The sequence below is a fragment of the Procambarus clarkii genome, chromosome 49 (genome assembly GCF_040958095.1).
Source record: "Procambarus clarkii isolate CNS0578487 chromosome 49, FALCON_Pclarkii_2.0, whole genome shotgun sequence".
NCBI lineage: Eukaryota > Metazoa > Arthropoda > Malacostraca > Decapoda > Cambaridae > Procambarus > Procambarus clarkii.
Genome location: NC_091198.1, coordinates 37,096,539 through 37,116,959, shown reverse-complemented (window position 1 = coordinate 37,116,959; position 20,421 = coordinate 37,096,539). Strand labels below are relative to the sequence as shown.

The following is a 20,421-nucleotide window of genomic DNA, read 5'->3' as shown; positions in this document are numbered from 1 at the left end:
AGGTCATGATGAATATTGTCACCCAAAAGTGCCAGGAAGCTGCAGACAGGTTTATCCCCGTCCAAAAGGAGAAAAACGAAAAACAACAGAAAAACCCATGGTTCAACCAGGAATGTAAGGTAGCGAAACAACTGAGCAAAAGAACATGGAGAAACTACAGAAATAACAGAACACCAGAGAGCAGGGAGAGATACCAGAGGGCCAGAAATGAGTACATCAGAGTGAGGAGGGAAGCAGAGAGACAGTTTGAAAATGACATCGCGAGTAAAGCCAAGACCCAACCAAAGCTGCTCCACAGCCATATCAGGAGGAAAACAGCAGTGAAGGAACAAGTGATGAAGCTGCGGAAAGGGGAGAACAGATACACAGAGAATGACAAGGAGGTGTGTGAAGAACTCAACAAGAGATTCCAGGAGGTCTTCACAATAGAACAAGGAGAAGCCCCTGCACTAAATGAGGAGGCGGCAAACCAAGCAGCCTTGGAGGAATTTGACCTCACCAGTGATGAGGTTAAAAGGTGTCTGCTTGATGTGACAAAGGCTGTTGGGCCTGATAGAATCTCACCATGGATACTAAAGGAAGGTGCAGAAGCACTAAGTGTGCCACTCTCTATGGTGTATAACAGGTCACTGGAAACAGGAGACTTACCAGAAAGTTGGAAGACAGCTAACGTGGTCCCAATATACAAAAAGGGTGACAGGCCAGAGGCACTGAATTACAGGCCAGTTTCCTTAACTTGTATACCATGCAAGGTGCTGGAGAAGATCGTGAGGAATAGGCTCGTAGAGCATCTGGAGGGAAATAACTTTGTAACGCACCACCAACATGGGTTCAGAGATGGTAGATCGTACCTCACAGGGAGGGGAAATCCTGCAAGAATCAAATAGAGAGAAGGATCTGGGGGTTGATATCACACCGAACCTGTCCCCAGAGGCCCACATAAAAAGAATATCATCAGCGGCATATGCTAGACTGGCCAACATAAGAACTGCCTTCAGAAACTTGTGTAAGGAATCTTTCAGAACCCTGTATACCACTTATGTAAGACCAATCCTGGAGTATGCAGCTCCAGCCTGGAGTCCATACCTAGTTAAACACAAGACAAAGTTAGAGAAGATTCAGCGGTATGCCACCAGGCTCCTCCCGGAACTGAGAGGATTGAGCTACGAGGAAAGGCTAAAGGAGCTGAACCTCACATCCCTGGAAAACAGAAGAGTAAGGGGAGACATGATAACCACCTACAAAATTCTCAGGGGAATTGACAGGGTGGACAAAGACAAACTCTTCAGCACGGGTGGGACACGAACAAGGGGACACAGGTGGAAACTTAGTACCCAGATGAGCCACAGAGACGTTAGAAAGAATTTTTTCAGTGTCAGAGTAGTTAATAAATGGAATGCACTAGGAAGTGATGTGGTGGAGGCTGACTCCATACACAGTTTCAAATGTAGATATGATAGAGCCCAGTAGGCTCAGGAATCTGTACACCAGTTGATTGACAGTTGAGAGGCGGGACCAAAGAGCCAAAGCTCAACCCCGCAAGCACAATTAGGTGAGTACAATTAAGTGAGTACATACATACATACATACATGCGTATATAAATACATGCGTATATACATGCGTATATAAATACATACATACATACATACATTACATACATACATACATACATGCATGCATGCGTACATACATACATCCATCCATCTATCCATACATACATACATACATGCATGCATACATACATACATACATACATACATACATACATACATACATACATACATACATACATACATACATACATACATACATACATACATGCATGCATGCGTACATACATACATCCATCCATCTATCCATTCATACATGCATGCATACATACATACATACATACATACATCATACATACATACATGCATACATACATACATACATACATACATACATACATACATACATACATACATACATACATACATACATACATACATACATACATACATGCATACATACATACATACATACATACATACATACATACATACATACATACATGCATGCATACATACATACATACATACATACATCATACATACATACATGCATACATACATACATACATACATACATACATACATACATACATACATACATACATACATGCATACATACATACATACATACATACATACATACATACATACATACATACATGCATACATACATACATACATACATACATACATACATACATACATACATTCATACACGTCCAGTCAGCATATAGCTATTTCGGGACAAAATCCAATACAGTTTATATTGGTGAGACGCCACTGTGATGAGGAGTTTAAATATCACAGGAACTGTAGGTTAATGTGTGACATAAGTGAGGTTAGATGAAGCATCTACAAGCTTCAGTTGGAGGCTGATGGAGTGTTGTGGAGGCTGCTGGTACTATGCCCAGATGTTGGAGGGTGGATTTGACTCTCCCACCCTCCCTCCCCCTCCCCCCCCCCCCCACATTGACCGCAGTACGTCTAAGGTTACTTTCCACTCTCGCTTACCAAGGGTATAACCCCCGCCCCCCCCCCCCAAACACACACACATGCATCAGATTCTTAACTTACAATATTTATGATTTACCGATTTGTTACTACACTGACTCTCAATTTCACAATATTGTATAAACTTTGATGAATCGCTCGTCTATGGGTCATCCAATAATGTTAGCAGACTTCTAGATGTTACCACTGCTAGGTTTAGGCTCAGCTACAAGTACCTCTGGGAGTTTGTAACATCTGATGATGTAGATTTGACTAAATGTAAACTCTGTCAGCAGAACTATTCGCATACTTTGCGTCATTATATAATGGAATGTGAAAAATCGCGAAATTTAAAGATAACAACATCAATAGTGCCCATGAAATGTGTAAGTACTTCATTCATAATGATGTGCTGCCCGAAATCTTAGCGAAGTATCCAAAATTTGCTTACTGTAGGTAATGCATACACATGACTGTAAAGCTGCCGCCCAGTTGGGTGGGTGTGGAGCACATGACTGTAAAGCTGCCGCCCAGTTGGGTGGGTGTGGAGCACATGACTGTAAAGCTGCCGCCCAGTTGGGTGGGTGTGGAGCACATGACTGTAAAGCTGCCGCCCAGTTGGGTGGGTGTGGAGCACATGACTGTAAAGCTGCCGCCCAGTTGGGTGGGTGTGGAGCACATGACTGTAAAGCTGCCGCCCAGTTGGGTGGGTGTGGAGCACATGACTGTAAAGCAGCCGCCCAGTTGGGTGGGTGTGGAGCACATGACTGTAAAGCTGCCGCCCAGTTGGGTGGGTGTGGAGCACATGACTGTAAAGCTGCCGCCCAGTTGGGTGGGTGTGGAGCACATGACTGTAAAGCTGCCGCCCAGTTGGGTGGGTGTGGAGCACATGACTGTAAAGCTGCCGCCCAGTTGGGTGGGTGTGCAGCACATGACTGTAAAGCTGCCGCCCAGTTGGGTGGGTGTGCAGCACATGACTGTAAAGCTGCTGCCCAGTTGGGTGGGTGTGGAGCACATGACTGTAAAGCTGCCGCCCAGTTGGGTGGGTGTGGAGCACATGACTGTAAAGCTGCCGCCCAGTTGGGAGAGTGTGGAGCACATGACTGTAAAGCTGCCGCCCAGTTGGGTGGGTGTGCAGCACATGACTGTAAAGCTGCCGCCCAGTTGGGTGGGTGTGGAGCACATGACTGTAAAGCTGCCGCCCAGTTGGGTGGGTGTGCAGCACATGACTGTAAAGCTGCCGCCCAGTTGGGTGGGTGTGGAGCACATGACTGTAAAGCTGCCGCCCAGTTGGGTGGGTGTGGAGCAAGACTAGTAACTGTGTGACTCACCATAAATGTAAAGTGCCTTGTATAGTGACTGTTGTGAGCCTCTTGTTGAATCACTTGTGACACAAAAGATTACTGATGTGTGTATTTGTGGTGGTGATTAAATATGTATGTGTATGTATATATGTATACGTATGAATATGTACATGTATGCATAAGTATGTGTACATTAATAATTTTGTAACTAGCGTCAAAAAATTGTTATTTGCTTAGCTAAACGAACTAGAGGGTTCAGTTCCTGAACCGATTATGTGCCTCTGTAATCCTTTACATCACCGCCCACGGGATGGGTATTATGGGGTGCATAATAAAGAAAGAAAATGAATGGACCGAACCCCCACAATTCATTTAGCTAAGCAAGTTACAATCTTGATGAGCTAGTTACAAAATTCACTATAAGTCGTCACATCATAAATGGGTTCGAGATGGACCACAAGTAGTGCATTACATAATTTATCAGTATTGTGCAGCCTGTGATCCCCGCCTGGCTGGATACTGATACCTAGGTAATTTTCATGTGTCCGGACACCGGCAATAAGGTGGTATTATTTATTTAACTTAAGATATATATATTTTTAAATGTTGTCACATTAACGGCTACATCTTCCTTTCTTCTGACATATAGATTTTTAAGATTAATTAAAATATATGGAAACTAATTATACAATTTATTGGCTGGTGTGCAGGGCTTCACACTCTCAGAGCTAGCCATCAAGTAACTATCAAAACGCATATATCTTCGTTTTCACTTCAGTTATATTTATGACAAAGGATTTTAAATGTAGCCTATATTTCTACCTTTCAGATGACATAAATACTTTTGTTAATTACAATATCTAGATCAAACTAACATTGATTTTCAAAAGGTTGTATATTTTCCATCAATGGAGAGCATCAGCCAAGAAGCCTTCTTTAAAATATGAATATCTTTCCTCACCCAATAAGATCTAATCTCTGAATAAAACGCAAAAAACGACTTGATTGTAACCTATCCACCGCTGCCCATTGGATGGGGGAGAGGGGGTTATGTGTAGGATAAACATATCAATTGTGACACTAGCCCTCCATATATGTCAGTTGCTTAAATTATAAACTGTACTTGTGGTCGGACTCGAGCCCATTGTTGATGTGACAATGTGCATTGACTTTTGTAACTAGCTTATCAAGATTATAACTTCCTTGGCTATATGAATTGTGGGGCTCAGTCCCTGAGCCCATTATGTGCCTCTGTAACACTCCACTATCGCTCATAGGATGGGTATGGGGTGCATAATAAATGAACTAAAATAAGCTCTGCCTTTTTGATAACATATACAATTATAAGCTTTATTTGTGAAGCTCAATTAATTAAACAATATATCAAAGAGCCTGTAGGGTTCGGTGAGATGAGCGAAGAGACATGGGAGATTTTACATAAGTACAGTACATGGTAGTTTAAGTAGCGAACGCATGTCAACGAATAACGAGTATATATACAATACAATACAATACAATTTTATTTAGGTAAGGTACATACATACAATAAATTTTTACAAGGATTGGTTGATATAACAAAAACAATATAACAAAGATATATTGGTTGATATAACAAAACAATTGTCCTATGAAGTCGATTTAACTTCCAAACATATATTTTTTTAATAAATGTTAAATGTTTTCTGGCTAGTTATGTTAGATTTTATTAAAAATACGTATTCTACTTGTTAACATTATAATTTAAATTTGTGATAATTTGTGCAGAGAAGTGCGACAACTGGATATGCCAACAAACACTTTCCAAACAACGATATATCTTGGATAAGTCGCTCCACAACATTGACGCTTGGACTGTCGACTTCCTTTGATGCTACTTATTTACTTATTTCATAATGAAATTATATTAGTTTGGAGTAAATATATGTTTTCTCATGTTCTGCATTCAGCACCCACATTATAGTAAATATACCATATTACTTCATTACTTAAATAATGCTAGGAGGGTTTGAGTTGCTTTGGGTCTTTAGTGGACAGAATCTCCAATAGATGGGGCGAGAGTCGCTCCCTCTCTCTCGCCCCAGCAAGAGTCGAAACTTAATTTAAAATTGATATATCTTTGTTCTCGAACATGATATATTTCATTTGGTGAAATCATAATAATGTTCATATCTCGATCTTTCTGGAGGCATATAAGATTTTAGGCTTTATTAGCGTATCTTTGTTAATTATACAATATATCGGCAAGTGCGTAGGCGTCTGCACTCCATGCCCGACAAGCTACTGAGCGCTACTATAAAAACATATGTATCTTCACTTGAGCTATAAATATGTCTATTATAATGTATTTAAAATGAAGCTCTTATTTCTATCTTGCTTAAGACATAAAACATTTGTGTTTATTAACGAATTTACGTGAAATAAACATTGATCTGAGAGAGTTGCTCTGTCGTTCAGTCTGTACGGGGTGGGAGCTCCGTAATTTTTAAAATACATGTATCTTCATTAGAACTTTAAATATGTCCATGGTAAAGTGTTTAAAGTGAAGCTTATATGTCTGCCTTTCTTGAGACATATAAAACATATATGTTTATTAACGAATTCACGTGAAATAAACATTGTTCTGAGAGAGAGTTGCTCGGTCGATCAATCTGTCCGGGGTTAAAGCTCGGCTATTATAAAAGTACACGTATCTTCGCTTTAAATTTAAATATGCCCATGGTAAGGTATTTAGAATGAAGCTTATATTTATATCTTTCTTGTGACATATAAAACTCTTACGTTTATTAAGGAATCTGTGTGAAATAGGCATGGTTCTGAGATGAATGCTGCGGTTTTCGAGCTTGACGCGCGGCAATGGACGCAATACACATCCAGTGGGTGTTATTGGACCCTATACCCATTTTATTTGTAGTTGGAGCCCCATACCCATTCTATGGGTGGTTAGAGCCCCATACCCATTCTATGGGTGGTTGGAGCCCCATACCCATCCTGTGGGGAATTTTATTCCGAACACTATACAAAAAAAAAAACGGTGTGAAACAAGTATAAACTTGAAAAACATGAGCAAAGTAAAAACTTTTGACGCTCACGGGTACAAACACGCGTAAGATTTTATTCGCCGCAAATTTATTTGACGCTGTGTTGGCCAACTCTACCCATGTTCTTATAGAACTTTCTATTGCGAACACATTGCTATAAAAATGAAATACGTAGCTCCAGAAATAATGTCAGGACAGTGAAATAAGTATAAACATTCAAAGAGCTGCATCACACCAGTGTCGTCCCTGCTGAAATCACGGCTAACGCTTCGCCCAGTTCCCACACTCGTGCGGGTCACCCGATACCATAATTAGACATTGATAGGCATATGTCTGGGTGGGGAATTTTATTGTGAGTTCAGTGATATCAAAATGAGCGCTGTAGGATGACTGTGAGCCTGGCAACAAACGAAAGAGTATGAACATTTACTTCCTGTTTGGGTGTCACGGCAAGTCATCTTCGTGTTTATTTACTTCGTGGTGGGATACCAAATGCTTCGGTGACATTTTATGCATATGATAGTGTAGAGAATTTTATTGCCAACGCATTGATACCAAAATGAAAAACGTAGCTCGAGAATTGACGTTAGGAGCGTGAAAAGATTATAAACTTTTTTGTGTTTACGCTTGAGCGCCCAGAACGCCGCACGCACAACCCCCTTGTTTTTCCAGCTAGTGCCGCGCGCACTAAAGTGTGCAGTACACACCATAATGCACCAGTACACACAATAAGGTACCAGTACACACTATAAGGCACCAGTACACGCCATAAGGCACCAGAACACACACCATAAGGCACCAGAACACACCATAAGGCACCAGTACACACCATAAGGCACCAGTACATACCATAAGGCACCAGTACACACCATAAGGCACCAGTACACACCATACGGCACCAGTACACACCATAAGGCACCAGTACACACCATACGGCACCAGTACACACCATAAGGCACCAGTACACACCATAAGGCACCAGTACACACCAAAAGGTACCAGTACACACCATAAGGTACTAGTACATACCATAAGGCACCAGTACACACCATAAGGCACCAGAACACACCATAAGACACCAGTACAAACCATAAGGCACCAGTACATACCATAAGGCACTAGAACACACCATAAGGCACCAGTACACACCATAAAGCACCAGTACACATTATAAGGCCCAAGTACACACCATAAGGAACCAGTACACACTATAAGGCACCAGTATATACCATAAGGCACCAGTACACACCATAAGGCACCATTACACACCATAAGACACCAGTACACACCATAAGGCACCAGTACGCACCATACGGCACCAGAACACACCATAAGGCACCAGTACACACCATAAAGCACCAGTACACACAATAAAGCCCCAGTACACACCATAAGGAACCAGTACACACCATAAGGCACCAGTATACACAATAAGGTACAAGTACACACCATAAGGCACCAGTACACACCATAATGCACCAGTACACACTATAAGGCACCAGTACACGCCATAAGGCACCAGTACACACCATAAGGCACCAGTACACACCATAATGCACCAGTACACATCATATGGCACCAGTACACACCATAAGGCACCAGAACACACACCATAAGGCACCAGTACACACCATAATGCACCAGTACACACCATAATGCACCAGTATACACCATAATGCACCAGTACACACCATAAGGCACCAGTACACAATAAGGCACCAGTACACACAATAATGCACCAGTACACACCATAAGGCACCAGTACACTCCATACGGCACCAGTACGCACCATAAGGCACTAGAACACACCATAAGGCACCAGTACACACCATAAAGCACCAGTATACACCATAAGGCCCCAGTACACACCATAAGGTACGAGTACACACTATAAGGCACCAGTACACACCTACAGGTATTTGTTTCTGGTGTGGTGCTCATGGGATCTGTTACAACCTTCTAGGAAGCTTTTAGGGTCAGGATTGACATTACAGTGCAGCGTTTTATATATATAAAATACACATGAGAGTATGTGCAGGGATTTAATATCTAACATATTCAGAGATTTGAGTAAGGGGTCCATATATACTGCCCGGTTGCCTGAAATGCTATATGCCTACTATATTGGCTTTAGGTATTGTATGCACTAGCTCTATCTATAAATCCAACATTATGTTTGTAAATCAACTATGTATGTACTTTCCTGAATAAAATTGACTTTACTGTACACTTATATGCTCTGTGGATTTGTTATCCCCTATCGTTTGGGAGAAAAAAAATGACTAATACGTTCGGCGAATGACTTTGACTTCAACTTCACTTTGACTTCGTTCATGTCATCGTATTTGCCGTAATATATAAAGGTTATGACAATGCAATTATATTATTGTGTGCAAATAAGTTGGAAATTTCATGTACCCTAAAAATAGTAAAATAAAGAATAAGAATAATTAAATAATTGTTGTAGTAAATTGTCACACGTTCATCATACGCAAACGAACACACAGTTTGGAGCGTCAGTACAACAAGACCGCCACCATTTTAAAACACGGCTTCGAATGTAAGTAATGTTTTTCTCGTACTAACACTGTATTATGCAATAGATTAGGTCTTGAATTCACAAATTTAGTTGTTACATCTGACAGAGTATGTTAGACTGTGTAATGCTGGTCCATGTTGACGTATTTGTGGGCTTGGTTGGTTTAAATGTGACGGCACCCCAATATGTGCACCCCACAACTGCTGCATATTCTAGCTTTGGACTAGCAAAAGTGGTGAACAATTTCTTCAGTATTTCGCCATCCATGTATTTAAAAGCAATACCGAAGTTGGAATGCATGGCATAGGCTCCTCACACAATGTTCTTTATGTGGTCCTCAGGTGATAGTTTTCTATTTAGAACCACCCCTAGATCTCTTTCTTTATCAGAATTCCTTAAAGATTTCTCACATGGTTTTCCTAATGATAGATTGTGGGCTGTAAGGGACAGGTTTGATGTATGGATTAGTTGATAGAAGTTCCAGTCCATCTGTAGACAGGGATCTCACATCAGCTTGTATATTATACAAGGATAAGATTTGATAAATTCAGTTATTTGACTGAACACTGGCTCTGTTTAAATCAGAGATTTAAACATACATAGTCTAACCTAGCTCCTTTCTTTTTTACCTAGCTTTTACCTAGCCTAACCTAGCTTTTTAATCCCAAGCCGGTCTATGGCCCGTGTTTATTTTCGATGCCTCAGTGGTCCATGCACAGGTCCGTTCAAGGGGATTAAATAGCCGTTCTATGGCCCCAGGGTTTTCTCAAATTTTCTTTCATAGCCGGTCTATGGCCCCTGGGTTTTACGAACTTTTCTTCCCAAGCCGGTCTATGGCGTGTATGTTAAATAAACCAAATTTTTCACTTTTGACAATTGAGCACCTGCTACATCCAGATTCTAGGGAGGAAAGGAATATAATATAATATCTAATACATCTATCTGTGTGAAATAGATTAAATCCATTTATTCGATATTCAGCTAATAGTTCTGTATTTTCTACATTCATCCATGTTTTGGTAAGTGCAATAATATGTATTGTTTCATTGCAGATTAGAGATTCAAGATAGTTCTAGATTTCCGAAGTACTGAAACGCGTGCCATACAGGCTTGGTGGATCTAGGTGCAAGGTAAAATTATTTACATTTACTTGTTTTGTATTTATATGCATATATGCATTTATATGCATTATTCTATAGAATAATAGATCTCGTAATAATTTTGCAAAAATAGTGGCATTTACTATTTTTAAAAGATTATTAAAAAATTTACTGATATGGTGCATTCGGAAGACAAACCCAATTTTTCACTTTTGACAATTGAGCTCGGGTGCAGGGGTGGGTGGGTTGTGTAAAAGCCTGGTTTGTGCCTCGGAGAGGCTATGGGATCCAGTAAGATCGTCCTTCCTTTCCTCCCTAGAATCTGGATGTAGCAGGTGCTCAATTGTCAAAAGTGAAAAATTGGGTTTGTCTTCCGAATGCACCATATCAGTAAATTTTTTAATAATCTTTTAAAAATAGTAAATGCCACTATTTTTGCAAAATTATTACGAGATCTATTATTCTAATAAGGGTTTGATAAAATACAGTAGACTGCCTACTGGTTTTACCTGTAATAAGGTTTGATACAGATGATTATCCGTTCAAGGGGATTAAATAGCCGTTCTATGGCCCCAGGGTTTTCTCAAATTTTCTTTCATAGCCGGTCTATGGCCCCTGGGTTTTACGAACTTTTTTTTCCCAAGCCGGTCTATGGCTTCTGGGTTTTACGAACTTTTTTTTCCCAAGCCGGTCTATGGCGTGTATGTTAAATAAACCAAATTTTTCACTTTTGACAATTGAGCACCTGCTACATCCAGATTCTAGGGAGGAAAGGAATATAATATAATATCTAATATATCTATCTGTGTGAAATAGATTAAATCCATTTATTTGATATTCAGCTAATAGTTCTGTATTTTCTACATTCATCCATGTTTTGGTAAGTGCAATAATATGTATTGTTTCATTGCAGATTAGAGATTCTAGCTAGTTCTAGATTTCCGAAGTACTGAAACGCGCGCCGTACAGGCTTGGTGGATCTAGGTGCAAGGTAAAATTATTTACATTTACTTGTTTTTATATATATATATATATATATATATATATATATATATATATATATATATATATATATATATATATATATATATATATATATATATATTATATATGTGTGTATATGTATTTGTATGTATATAAATTTGTGTGTAAATCACGGAAATTAACTTGAGGAAACTGGCAACCAAAAACCAGTAGGCAGTTTACTGTATTTTATCAAACCCTTATTAGAATAATAGATCTTGTAAAAATTTACCGATATAGTGCATTCAGAAGACAAACCAAATTTTTTTCACTTTTGACAATTGAGCACCTGCTACATCCAGATTCTAGGGAGGAAAGGAAGGACGATCTTACTGGATCCCATAGCCTCTCCGAGGCACAAACCAGGCTTGTACACAACCCTCCCCCTGCACCCGAGCTATGTCAACAGGTCGTTCTTTCTCTTCGCCCTTACATCATCACACACAGAGATCACAATAACGTGATGCATCAAATGAACAAATCCACAAGGGCCGTGACGAGGATTTGAACCTGCGTCCGGGAGCATCCCAGACACTGCCTAAATCGACTGAGCTACAACAGGGTAAAAGGATCCAGGAAGTTCAGTAGAAGTTTGGTTTCAACCCTTTTACCCTGTCATAGCTCAGTCGATTAAGGCAGTGTCTGGGATGCTCCTGGACACAGGTTTGAATCCTCATCACGGCCCTTGTGGATTTGTTCATTTGATGCGTCACGTTATTGTGATCTGTGTGTGATGATGTAAGGGCGAAGAGGGAGAACGGCCTGTTGACATAGCTCGGGTGCAGGGGGGGGGGGTTGTGTAAAAGCCTGGTTTGTGCCTCGGAGAGGCTATGGGATCTAGTAAGTTCAGTAGAACTTCGGTGTCAACCCTTTTACCCTGTTGTAGCTCAGTCGATTAAGGCAGTGTCTGGGATGCTCCCGGACGCAGGTTCGAATCCTCGTCACGGCCCTTGTGGATTTGTTCATTTGATGCATCACGTTATTGTGATCTGTGTGTGTAATTCTTCACTTGCTACAGCAACAGGAATGTGTGTGTATGTATTTGTGTTGTTGAATATGACCGAAAGTGTAAGATTAATGATTCTAACACAAATCGTCTGAATATTTGTTTTTCTTCACTGTCGAGAGTAGTTAAAAAAATTTACTCGAGTTTATTTTCACACTTTATTTATGGTCCTTAAGTCCCTCTCCTTAATGCTGCTGCTGTTTCTCGCATCTTTGCATCGCTTGTATGTTTGGGGGTTTGGCCTCTTGCTATATATTGATTCCATTTGTGTGTTTGGGTCTCAGGCCCTCTCGCAATTTCTGTTGAACAAACCCCTTTTCCTAGTTCTGCATCTCTCCTTTGGTACAAATTTTGTTGTGCTTTTATCATATATTTCATAAAACTTGACATACATTTCATTTACTTCATGTCCTATCAGCAAGTGTTTGTCAAATTCTTTAAGGAAAGTTTAACATCCTGATTGCAGATCTCTAGCGCTATTATGTCAACTTCTTGTGGATTCGCAATCATTATTTAATTTACCTTTAGGTGTTCTTTCACCAGCACAGCAACACTGTACCTCTCCCAACCAGTTTAAGATAAAAACTAAGTACTAACTAATTAACTCAATGTAACCTACCTTACCCCCAAAATGTCAACCCATGTCTTCTATTTTAAACAATGCTGTTTTGTTGACCAAATTGTATTTTTGTTTTTTTCTGCAATGTTTCCCCCCCCCCCCCCACCACTCTACCACCACATTGAGTTTAGTAGCTCTGTGCACGTCAGGTGCTGTTTAATATACAGACCTACTCCTCCATTTGACCTAGTTTCTCTATCACATCTATATCACTTTGTGCTTTAGGCCTGGTGGAGCTTGGTCCACCAGGCTGTTGTTTGGAGTGGCCCGCAGATCCACATACAGTCTGCATATGATATACAGTCTGTTGATCAATTGAACTACAGTAGTTAGTTTTTATCATCCGAATGCACCAATATGTGTTCATTCTTCCCAGATGAAGGAACTAGGTAATATTCATCATCTGAATGCACCATCTGAAGCTTTAACACACTCATGATACACGAGAGGTTTAAAAAACTTTTAAAACTTTTAAAACTTTTTGACCTATGTATTTAAAAGCAATTCTAAAGTTAAAAAGTGTAGCATAGGCCCCTCGCAGAATGTTCTTAATATGATCCTCAGGTTATAGTTTTCTATCTAAAACCACCCCTAGATCTCTTTTTTGATCAGAATTCTTTATAGATCTCTGTGGCTCGATCATAGAAACTGAGTAAATTCGTTACACTGGACCTTCCAGATCGAATACCATGCTGACAGTCTGATATATCATTCAGTACGTCTGCATCTGAAATTGAGCAATACCGGATTTATTATTTGGTTTTATAAATTTTATACTTATAATCTTAACTTATTTCAGAGACCACGAGTAATCTGGGCTTCGAACTCAACAGAAAAGCCTTCCGTAGACCTGCTTCTTTGCTACATAATAGACAAAATTTAGTAAGTATTGATTTATTATGTGTTTGTTTATTTATTAATTTTTTCTTTATATACAAGAAGGTACATTGGGGGAGAGTACAATGACTTGAAGTTATACATTCTTGTAAAGCAACTAGCACTCATAGCGTTTCGGGCAGATCTAAGTATAGACCAAGGAACTTACCATCTTTTTTATTTCTGATGTTAACATTGTGTAACTGTAGATGAATTGCATTTGTTGATTTGCTCCCAAGTAAGATGTTGTAGGTCCTTTCTATGTTTAGTGGGAGTTTGTTGGTTGACATTAATAAGTGGATTTTTTTTTAATTTATTGTTTACATCATTATTTAATATGAGTGGGTTGGAGTCTGAGTAGATGAGGTTAGTGTCATCATTATCTCATATCTCAGTGATTTTGTCGTAATGGTCAAGTAGCTGTACTGTACAAGTAGAGGACATGAGAGATAGCTGTAAGAGGTATTTCAATATCTTCCTGCTCTAAATCCTTGTTGGCCTGGATTGTGGAGGTCATTGGTCTCTATAAAACTAGTAACCTGACTCCTGATCACTCTCAAATAATTTTATTATGTGGGATGTTAGTGCAACTGGTCTATAATTCTTTGCCAATGCTTGTGTTGTGTTGTGTTGTTTTGGTAGTGATGTGCAATGTGTTGTTTTGGTAGTGATTCGTCCAGTTCTGGTAGTAGTGCGGTTGTTGTGTGGTGTAGTACTTGTGTGCTTGTTAATGACTTGTATTCCAGTCTTGTGGGTATCTCCTTTCCCCTACGGGCCAACTGCTTTGTTCTTACCTAGCATTTTGCTTTGTTTGGGTATGAATGTTTGTGTGCCGTATATTTTGCAAAATTTGCCATATATCTCATTATTTACTCCTCTGCCTAGCAACAAGTCTGTCTAATTATACTCATTAACTGTTTTTCAAAGTTCCCCATAGTGTCCTTTATTGAAATCGAGTTCATGAACCGTTTCAATGTTCTTATTTTCTTCTAGATTATATCTTAAAGTATATTTAAATGTTATTGTTATTATTGTTATTAAATGTTATTGTGACATTGCATTGCAATTGAGCTATGTTGTTTACCATACCGTTCATTTCGTGAGTATAAGTATAGATGCCACACTTGTGACAGGTAAAACCATGCCTTTTTTGAAAAACAGCACCGTCTGTTGCACGTAAGAGCAACCCACACTATATTATGTTGCGATATTATTTCAATATTTCCGATTGCATTGATAATTTGAATTTTCATAGATTTCAATTTATTTTCATTTCAATTTAATAATTTTGTGTGACATTGCATTGAAATTGAGCTGTGTTGTTTACCATACTGTTCATTTCATGAGTATAGTTTATTTTTTTATTTTTTTCATTTCGTTTTTTTAGCTGTTCTTATTTTTCACTGATGGGAATATCAGATCATTTGATGTTCCCAATTTTCTGATGGAAGCATCAGACCATTATAGAATGCATCGGATGAGGTAGTTTGGAATGGTGGGGAGGACGAGAGGGGGGGATGGTGGGGAAGACGAGGGGACAGAGGAGAGGGTAATGGTGGGGAGGACGAGGGGACTGGGGAGTTGGGGATGGTGGGGACAGGGGAATGCTGGGGAGGACAAAGGGACAGGTGAATGGGAGATGGTGGGGGAGGAAGAAGGACAGGGGAGGGGAAAATGGTAAGGAGGACGATGGGACAGGGAAGTGGGAATAGTGGGGATGATGTGGGGACGGGGAAGTGGGAAGGACGAGAGGACTGTGGAATGGGGAATGGCAAAGTGAATTATAATTATATATATTAATTAATTCTTATAAATTTCCAGAAGCCTGTATCAACACCCACACTAATGCAACTGAAAGAGATGTTGAGACAAGTATTGCTGATATGTTGAAGAACGCCCCAAACAAACTCGGTGGAAACAGATACAAGGTAAAGTTTGCCAATTTGCTGTAGTCTAATTCAATTTCTTTTTAGTAATCTTTGAGAACATTTATGCTATGAATAAGATAAAATAATGTAACTGATTTTGACTAAATATGTAGATATATTTAATTTTCTGAGCACTAATAATGAAAGAAAACCAAAATAAGAGGTGGCTACTATCTCTAATAATGGGCTGGAATAATGCAGGATATAATAATATATATATATATATATATATATATATATATATATATATATATATATATATATATATATATATATATATATATATAAATATGACAATGTCAGACCACGGAGGAAGAATGAAACAGGAATTTCCTTAAGTACTTTTGTATATTAAATACATCTTCAGAAGGTCCTTCTGAAAATGTATTTAATATACGAAAGTACTTAAGGAAATTCCTGTTTCATTCTTCCTCCGTGGTCTGACATTGTCACATTCTTAATCACGTGTTTATTTTCGTGATATACACACATATATATAAATATATATATATATATATATATATATATATATATATATATATATATATATATATATATATATATATATATATATATTTATATATATTTATTTTTATAAATATATATATGATATATAGATTCTATTCTATTATTCTATTCTATTCTATTCTATAGTTTATATAGATTCTTGTTTTAGTTTTTTTTTCTATAATATGGAAACGGTTTTTAATTAATAAATTAAATATTATATAATAAAATAATGTATTATTGAAAACAATTAGTAACAAACAATATTTCATTACAGGGTGGTGAAGCAAGAAGACATGTGCATCACACAGCAGACTTGGATATGACGAATACTGAAAATGGCTAATGTCTATATAGAAGAATCTATATGTGTCTATATATAGACACATATAGATTCCTATATATAACCTATATATATATGTGTGTATGTATATTATAATATATATATATATATATATATATATATATATATATATATATATATATATATATATGTATATATATATATATATATATATATATATATATATATATATATATATATATATATATATATATATATATATATATTGGTGTATACTGGCAGCAGGTTTTCTTTCAAACATGTTTCATTGAATATGACCGCATATTCTGTATTTATTATTTTCTGGTTTAGGGCTTCTATCCCTCTAACTATTTTCTTAGCATCAGGGCTTAATTGGAATAGGAGTTCTCCAAAACTCATTTTCGTACTTTTAAGGTGAAGAAAAGAAGTGATTTACTATAGAGTGTATTACACTTATTTGTATAATTTGCACGACGTTTCGAACCTCCATGGTTCATTCTCAAGTGAACAGATCTTACAATACTAGTTGATTTTATACCCGCATTAGGTCAGGTGAAAATACAATGAAGGTGAAAAATATGGGGGGATACATAAGGGATAAACATAGGGGCTGCAGAAGGCTTATTGGCCCATACGAGGCATCTCCTATCTAAACACAAAGATTAATCCAGTGTAATTGGCCTGTTATGTTGGACATTGTCTTCTGTGTTGGCATCGATATGTTCTTGTCTTGTCCTTACTCTCATGGTGGGTAGAGTAAATAGTTCCGTGATTTGGGTGTTCATGGTAGGTCGCTCTATTCTTATGTGAATTGCCTCAAGAATTTGTAATCTTCTTGAATCTTGGGTTTTGTCTATTATGCAAGTATTCTTGTTCAACATTTCTCTTGTTAGAGTAATGTCATGGGCTTGTCTCATGTGATTCCTAGGGGCACCAGATTGAAGATGGCATGTCAAACGCCTCGTCAGCTTGGTCGACGTCATACCTATGTACTTACATTGAAGGTTACATCCTTCGTGGGGGCAAGTGTACATGTATACAACGCTTGACTGCTGTAGAGGGTTCTCCGTCGGCTTCGGGCTGTTTTTGATAAGGAGTTCGGAAGTCTTCTTGGTTTTGTAGAATATTATCAGGTTTATGTTTTGGTTAGGAGTAGTGCTTTTTACTCCGTTACGGATTATTTCTTTCATTATTCTTTCCTCTTTTATATGTTCACTGTGCATGGTTGATTTGTAATATAATTTTATTGGGGGTGTTGTGGTTTCTGTTCTAGGTTCTGAATTATACCAACGGTCCAAGTGTCTACTTATAGCAGCGTTTATTTCCGCGTTGCTATATCCGTTGTTCACCAATACCTGAGTTACTCTTTCAAACTCTCTACTCACGTTGCTCCATTCAGAGCAGTGGGTAAGCGCTCGACGAATATAAGCATTGAGAACACTGGCTTTGTATCTTTGGGGGCACTCACTTCTACCGTTAAGGCATAATCCTATGTTGGTGGGCTTGGTATATACGCTGGTGCTTAAAGAGGTTCCTGTTTTTGTTATTAGTACATCCAAGAATGGCAGACTGTTATTTTCACTATTTTCATGTGTAAATCGGAGTACTGACTCTCTCTAGGTGTCTTTTTAGGTCAATTAGTTCATCTGAGTCTTTTACTATTACGAATATGTCATCTACATAACGGCAGTATACAGTTGGTTTTTGTCTGCTACTGAAGACCCTATCTTCGATGGTTCCCATATAAAAATTAGCAAATAAAACTCCTAAGGGGGAGCCCATTGCTACTCCGTCTATTTGTAAATACATGTCTCCTTGTGGACTGATGAAAGGGGCTTCCTTTGTACATGCTTCGAGAAGACTTTTCAAGTGTGGCTCAGGTATGTCTAATTTGGGGGTGCTCTCGTCTCTGTATACTCTGTCCAGTATCATTCCTATGGTCGACACAACCATAGGAATGATAATAAACCTGATAATATTCTACAAAACCAAGAAGACTTCCGAACTCCTTATCAAAAACAGCCCGAAGCCGACGGAGAACCCTCTACAGCAGTCAAGCGTTGTATACATGTACACTTGCCCCCACGAAGGATGTAACCTTCAATGTAAGTACATAGGTATGACGTCGACCAAGCTGACGAGGCGTTTGACATGCCATCTTCAATCTGGAGCCCCTAGGAATCACATGAGACAAGCCCATGACATTACTCTAACAAGAGAAATGTTGAACAAGAATACTTGCATAATAGACAAAACCCAAGATTCAAGAAGATTACAAATTCTTGAGGCAATTCACATAAGAATAGAGCGACCTACCATGAACACCCAAATCACGGAACTATTTACTCTACCCACCATGAGAGTAAGGACAAGACAAGAACATATCGATGCCAACACAGAAGACAATGTCCAACATAACAGGCCAATTACACTGGATTAATCTTTGTGTTTAGATAGGAGATGCCTCGTATGGGCCAATAAGCCTTCTGCAGCCCCTATGTTTATCCCTTATGTATCCCCCCATGTTTTTCACCTTCATTGTATTATCACCTGACCTAATGCGGGTATAAAATCAACTAGTATTGTAAGATCTGTTCACTTGAGAATGAACCATGGAGGTTCGAAACGTCGTGCAAATTATACAAATAAGTGTAATAAACTCTATAGTAAATCACTTCTTTTCTTCACCTTAAAAGTACGAAAATGAGTTTTGGAGAACTCCTATTCCAATTAAGCCCTGATGCTAAGAAAATAGTTAGAGGGATAGAAGCCCTAAACCAGAAAATAATAAATACAGAATATGCGGTTATATTCAATGAAACATATATATATATATATATATATATATATATATATATATATATATATATATATATTGGTTAGGTTTGGTAGGGTTAGTTATCATATATCTACGTATAACTAGCTAGTTTTACCTTTATATATATATTATTTATATATATATATATTATATAAAAATTTTGTGAGGAAGACCTCTGGTGCCAATGTGGGGACCCATAGCCTCGGAGAAGAAAATAAAAAGTATTCAGAGGAGACCTTGTGGTTTCTCACTAAACACTAATATTATCTTCTACCACCCCCATTCTTTTGTATGTACACATATATATTTGCTTTATTTGAACTTTGTTACAAAGATGGTTATCATATATATATTATTTATATATATATATATTATTTATATATATATATTATTTATATATATATATTATTTATATATATATATATTATTTATATATATATTATTTATAAATATATTATTTATATATAAATATATTATTTATATTAAATATATTATTTATATATAAATATATTATTTATATATAAATATATTATTTATATATAAATATATTATTTATATATAAATATATTATTTATATATAAATATATTATTTATATATAAATATATTATTTATATATATATATATATATATATATAATATATAATATATATACTATTACACTACATTCTTATATATTACACTAATTATATATATATATATATATATATATATATATATATATATATATATATATATATATATATATATATATATATATATATGTCGTACCTAATAGCCAGAACGCACTTCTCAG

The 20,421-nt window shown here is 37.6% G+C and overlaps 1 long non-coding RNA gene across 1 annotated transcript; it reads left to right on the top strand.

Annotated features, from left to right (window-relative positions):
* Positions 1–13,976: 13,976 nt before the first annotated feature.
* Positions 13,977–16,827, top strand: LOC138351251 (uncharacterized). Its single transcript, XR_011222389.1, has 3 exons — positions 13,977–14,055; positions 15,871–15,977; positions 16,762–16,827. It is a non-coding gene; the product is annotated as an uncharacterized lncRNA (long non-coding RNA).
* The last annotated feature ends 3,594 nt before the right edge of the window (positions 16,828–20,421 follow it).